The sequence below is a fragment of the Microcebus murinus genome, chromosome 10 (genome assembly GCF_040939455.1).
Source record: "Microcebus murinus isolate Inina chromosome 10, M.murinus_Inina_mat1.0, whole genome shotgun sequence".
Classification (NCBI taxonomy): Eukaryota; Metazoa; Chordata; class Mammalia; order Primates; family Cheirogaleidae; genus Microcebus; species Microcebus murinus.
Window position 1 is genome coordinate 9,231,806 of NC_134113.1, and position 6,390 is coordinate 9,238,195.

Sequence of the window (6,390 nt, forward strand, 5' to 3'; positions counted from 1 at the left end):
CAGCTTGGAAGCCCAAGGCCACGGAAGAAAACCCACGTCCCCTGCGGCTGCGGAGAGAGGCCACAAGGAGAGAGAAGCCCTGAGACCACAGAGGGAGCAGAGAGGCCCGGTTGCCCCCACGCCCCCCGTCCCAGCCACCCCCTGCTGAGTGCCACATCTGTGAGGGTGGCTGGTTGGGCCACCCTGGCTAACACCACAGAGACAGAGACGTGACAGTCAGGCCAGGGTCGAGCCCTGCTCCCACTGGGAGGCCTGGGCAGGGACCCAGGTGCAGCTGGCTGGGGGATAGCGCTGGGGGGCTGGGGGTCGTTCGCCCCCCCACCTCAGGGAAGCCGCCAGGCTCCTGGAGTTTGGGTGTTTTGAATGAAAAAGTTCTCCAGGACAGAATCAGGTGGCCACTGGGGCCGGCGAGGGAGGGGCTGCTTCTAAGTCAGGTAGGGCTGTGAGTCACTCCTTCCTTGCCAGGCCACCCCGTCCAGCCCCAGGGGGAGGACCCGGGGCCCTGCTGGCTCCCGCACGGTTCCTGCCCGCCGGGCCGAGCCCATCTACAGGTGGGCAAGCTGAGAGGCTCAGAGCCGGAGAGTGACCTGCCCAAGAGCGCACAGCCGTGCCGTGCAGCGCGGAGGCCACGCGAAGCCAGAGGCCTGAGCCGAGGCTGGCCTGGCACGGTGCAGACCCGCAGCCCACAGCAGGCCTGAGGAGGCCACAGGGTCTGGAGCCACGGCCCTGGGGGCACAGAGGCATCACTAGGACCTCTTCCCCATTCCTTTTGTCTCGTCCTGGTGGCTTTGCTGCTGGCTGTTTCCTTGATCGGCTCTCTCCACTGGGCGGGGCCTGTGTGTGGTTCCCAGTCAGGGCTGGGCACGTCCTAGGTGCTCAGTGCTGGTCACTGGACACATGGGTGAGGTCTGCTGGTCTCAGATCCATCGGACGGGCAGGGCCGGCAGCAGGGAGACCCACTGGAGGCACTGGGACATGGGCAAGAGGGGGTGGTGGCTGGGGCGGAGGTGGCACTGGAGAGAGATGAGACCCAGGACTAGGTGCTGCATGGGATGGGGTGGGGGGACGTGGGGCAGACGCGCAGGGGTCTGCTGGGGACAGCTGCCCCCTAGGCTGCCCACCCTGCCAGCCGGGCTCAGAGGCTGGGTTCCAGGTGTGACACAGCCAGGCACAGCCAGGGTGCCCTCAACACCTCCCACCCTCAGACACACCCATCCCCACTCTGGCTCCTACTCCTGGAACTCCCGCTCCCGCCTCCCGGCCCAGGGTGCACAGGCCTCCTCCTCCGGGATGCCATCCCTGCTTCTCCCGCTCCCCCTCCCCCGCCACAGTGCACTCTTCCTCTGCCCTTGCACTCATCCACTCAGTCACTCAGGAAACAATTCCCGGACTGGCCCTGGATGCTAGCCCGCGGGGACATGGAGATGACCCAGCTTAAGGGCGACAGACCCAGAAGCCAAACCACAGCATTCATCAAATCTGAGCAATGCATGGATGCTCTTTTATTTTTTTAATTAATTAATTTTTTTTTGAGACAGAGTCTCACTCTGTTGCCCGGGCTAGAGTGCCGTGGCGTCAGCCTAGCTCACAGCAACCTCAAACTCCTGCGCTGAAGCGATCCTTCTTCTGCCTCAGCCTCCTGAGTAGCTGGGACTACAGGTATGTACCACCACGCCTAGCTAAGTTTTTCTGTTTTTGGTAGAGACGGGGTCTTGCTCTTGCTCAGGCTGGTCTCGAACTCCTGAGCTCAAAGGATCCCCCCGATCAGCCTCCTATAGTGCTAGGATTACAGGCGTGAGCCACAGCGCCCAGCCTGAATGCTCTTTTAAAGAAAACATTTCTCATGGATCCTGGGGTTGTCTTCAATCATTTTTATTATAATGTTTCTTATCGTGCACAGACACCAAGCCAGGTATAAAGCTCTTGTGCTTACATATGCCTTACAGAGCCAATTTGCAAATAAATATAAAGAACATAACAGAACCAATAAAAATTCAAATTGACAATGGGAAGGGGCCTCTCTGGCTCTCACCAGACAGGGCAGTCAGCGGTCCAGGTGCCCAAGAAGCAGCTGATTCCCTAGGGCCACATGGCTTTGACCCATGTCAAAGTGTGGGGCCAAGCCAGGCCCACCCCTCCCAGCCTGCCCCGGGAGTGGGCAGTGCCTGGCTGGCACCCGGCCGGTGTCTCCACATACCCTTCTCATTAGCCTCCAGACACCACAGAGTGTCAACACCCTGGTCAGCACAAACCCAAACTCTTTGGGTAGCAGGATGTTTTTTTTTTAGTTCTGTTAAAATATGCACAACATAAAATGTACCATTTTAACCACTTTTAAGTGCACAGTTCAGTGGCACCAGGTACATTCACATTGGTGTGGTACCATCACCACCCTCCATCTCTAGACTTTTCATCTTGCAAAACTGAAACTGTACCCATCAAACACTCGCTCCCCATTTCCCACTCTGCCCAGCAACCCCACCCTACTTTCTCTGAACTTGAGGACTCTAGGGACCTCACATGCAGCGGTCGTCCTTTTGTGACCTTTTGTGACTTTTTGTGACTCATCCTTTTGTGATGCCCTCCACGATCGTGCCCTGAGGTTTCATCCATGTTGTAGCATGTGTCATGATTTCTTCCTTCTTAAGGCTGAGTAATATTGCGTAGTGTGTGTATACACCACGTGTGTTTATCCACCTCAATCGGTGGACACTGGGTTGCTTTCACCTTCTGGCTATTAAGAGCACTGCTACTATGAGCGTGGGTGTACAGCTATCCGGTTGAGTCTCTGCTTTCAATTATTTGGGGTGTATACCCTGAAGAGGAATTGCTGGTAATTCTATGTTTAATTTGTGACTTATTTTTAAGGCAGTTGTTAGATGCTCCTAAATTGGATTACAGCCAATTTGTTTTCAATTCATAGACTCTGAGCCCACTGAAATCTAACGGGCTCATCCTCTCCAGATTGTGTCCAGGGACTCCGGCCTGAAATAGTCCAGAACTGCACGATCCAGTGGAGTGACCTTGAGCCATGGCCACGAAGCCCTGGAATGTGCTGGCCTGCACAGAAATGTTCTGTGCAGGTAAAATACAGCTGGATTTCAAAGACTTAGTAAGAAAGAGAATGTAAAATAGCTCGTTAGTAATTTATATATATGTACACACACACACACACACACACACACACATGCACGTGTTGACACAGAGTCTCGCTCTGTTGCCTGAACTAGAGTGCAGTGGTGTCATCAGAGCTCACTGCAACCTCAAATTCTGGGGCTCAGGTGATCCTCCCACCTCAGCTCCTGAGTAGCTGGGACCACAGCCATGTGCCACCACCCTAGGCTGATTTTCCTATTTCTTTGTAGAGACGGGGTCTCGCTATGTTACTCAGGCTGGTCTCAAACTCCTGGACTCAAGCGATCCTCCCACCTCGGCCTCCCAAAGTGCTAGGATTACAGGTGTGAGCCACCATGCCTAATTTTTATGTTGATTGTGTGTTGAAACAATATTTTGGCTATATTGGGTTAAAGAACCTATAGCAGTTAAATCAACCTCACTTGTTTCTTTTTACCTTTTCAGATGTGATGGCTAGGACATCTAAAATGGCTCGTGGGCTTGAATTATCTCTCTGTTGTATTATTAACCCCGGAGGGTAATCTGGGTGCTTTCCAGGCCTAGAGGAGCCACCTAGAGCTCTTCTTTCCAAAAGGAGGAAGCCTTGGGATTTTTTTTTCAATCGAGGTGAAATTCACATAACATGCAATTAACCAGGTGCAAGAGAGCAGTTGGCATCAGTGCATTCCCCGCCACCTCTTGCATGTCCTGCAGCTACCAGCTCACTCCAGGTTCGAACTTGCTCATCACCAGGGAAAACACTGTGGATTAGCAGTCGCTCTCACTCCCCCTTCCCTCAGCCTCCGGCAGCCACTAAGCAGCTTTCTGTCTCCATGGATTTGTCCATCATGGACATCTCATTTAAAAGGGATCTTTTTGGGCCCCTTGTGACTAGCTTCTTTTGCTTAGCAGGGTGCTTTCGAGGGTCTTGTGTGCTGCAGCACCACGCGTCAGTACTTCATTTCTCCGTCATTTGCTCACCATCCATCTACAGATGGTCATTTGGGCAGTTTCCACCCTTTGGCTGTTATGAGGAATGCTGCTGTGAACATTTGGGTACCATTTCTGTATGGATACGTGTTTTCATTTCCTACAAGTAGAATCGTAGGAAAATGGCTGGTTCTTTCTGTCTCTAAATATTCACTTTACTTTTTTTTTTTTTTTTGAGACAGAGTCTCGCTTTGTTGCCCAGGCTAGAGTGAGTGCCATGGTGTCAGCCTAGCTCACAGCAACCTCAAACTCCTGGGCTCAAGCAATCCTGCTGCCTCAGCCTCCCGAGTAGCTGGGACTACTACAGGCATGCGCCACCACGCCTGGCTAATTTTTTCTCTATATATTAGTTGGCCAATTAATTTCTTTCTATTTCTCTTTGGTTTCGAACTCCAGACCTCGAGCAATCCGCCCGCCTCGGCCTCCCAGAGTGCTAGGATTACAGGCGTGAGCCACCGCGCCCGGCCCCACTTTACTTTTTAAAAGTTCTAGCTATACATTGTCAGAGCCACTGGCTGCTAAGGGTGTGGCAGGACAGACGCTTGACCTCACTGAAGGGAGGTGTGGAGAGTACTTGTGAGCCCCTCCCCTGCCCCGCCAGCCAGTATTTTCAGGACTTTGTTCTTAGGAGGATCAGATTCTCCAAGATGCCTCCCGGTCCTGCCTGGAGGGGGAGGCCTGGCTGCCCACTGGGGGCAGGGCTGGGGAAGGGCTGGGCCAGTGCCCAGAAGCACCTGGCACGCAGCTGCGTTTTTGTGCAAGGTCCCATCCCTGGATGGACTCCGGCTTTCTGCTGGGTTGCAGAGGGGACTGCCTGGCCGTTCTGGGTGGGAGTCTGGGAGCCTGGCTGCTCCTTGTTCGCCCCACCCTGGGGCTGCTGGCTGAGGCTGAGCCTTTGGTGGTTCTTCAGGGTAGATCATGCTGGTGCTCAGCGCCATTCCTGTACACTTGGGATGTGGCTTTTCTGTGTCCCTTAAGTCAGTTGTGAGTCCATATCAACTTTCCAGCTTAAAAACTGGTGTGGTTGTCGTCTTCTGTTCTGTCTGCCCCAATCTTGTGGGTTTATACCAGGAAGGGAGGGAAAACAGAAAGAAACAGAAAGAAAATCCCTTTCTGTAGGTTAACAGGGTTTTAGCAGAGAGAAAGTCGATGACTGTGTTTAACCTGCCATTTTTAGCAAGGTTGTCAGGACAAGACTAGCCTGACAGTCCTAGAAATATCCCAGGGCCCACAGGGCGCAGTGGCTCACGCCTGTAATCCTAGCACTCTGGGAGGCTGAGGTGGGCAGATCGCTCAAGGTCAGGAGTTTGAAACCAGCCTGAGCAAGAGACCCTGTCTCTACTATAAATAGAAAGAGATGGGATACAAAAATGCGATGACGACAGACGCTGTCTCTTTGCCGTATCTACCGTGAGAATGAAGACCATTCTCAGCAATCAGACTGTCGACATTCCAGAAAATGTGGACATCACTCTTAAGGGACGCACAGTCATCGTGAAGGGTCCCAGAGGGACCCTGCGGAGGGACTTCAATCACATCAATGTAGAACTTAGTCTCCTTGGAAAGAAAAAGAAGAGGCTCCGGGTTGACCAATGGTGGGGAAATAGAAAGGAACTGGCTGCTGTTGGCACTGTTTGTAGTCATGTACAGAACATGGTCAAGGGTGTCACACTGGGTTTCTGTTACAAGATGAGGTCTGTGTATGCTCCCTTCCCCATCAACGTTGTTATCCAGGAGAATGGGTCTCTTGGTGAAATACGGAATTTCTCAGGTGAAAAATACATCCGCAGGGCTCGGACGAGGCCAGGCGTTGCTCGTTCAGTATCTCAAGCACAGAAAGATGAGTTGATCCTCGAAGGAAATGACATTGAGCTTGTTTCAAATTCGGCTGCTTTGATTCAGCAGGCCACAGCAGTTAAAAACAAGGATATCAGAAAATTTTGGGATGGTATCTATGTCTCTGAAAAAGGAGCAGTTCAGCAGGCTGATGAATAAGATCTAAGAGGTGAGTTGTCCAGCCACATGAAGACACCACATGATTACTAAGATGTATTTGTAATTTTGATGGTGCAATAAAAGAGTTGTAGGTTTGGGGAAAAAAAATAGAAAGAAATTAATAGGCCAACTAAAAATATATAGAAAAAATGAGCCGGGCATGGTGGCACATGCCTGGAGTCCCAGCTACTCATGAGGCTGAGGCAGGAGGATTGCTTGAGCCCAGGAGTTTGAGGTTGCTGTGAGCTAGGCTGACGCCACGGCACTCTAGCCCCAGCAACAGAGTGAGAC

At 52.5% G+C, this 6,390-nt stretch overlaps 1 pseudogene; it reads left to right on the forward strand.

The window, feature by feature from the left end:
* The first annotated feature begins 5,486 nt into the window (after positions 1-5,486).
* LOC105858507 (large ribosomal subunit protein uL6 pseudogene) lies at positions 5,487-6,179 on the forward strand (annotated as a pseudogene).
* The last annotated feature ends 211 nt before the right edge of the window (positions 6,180-6,390 follow it).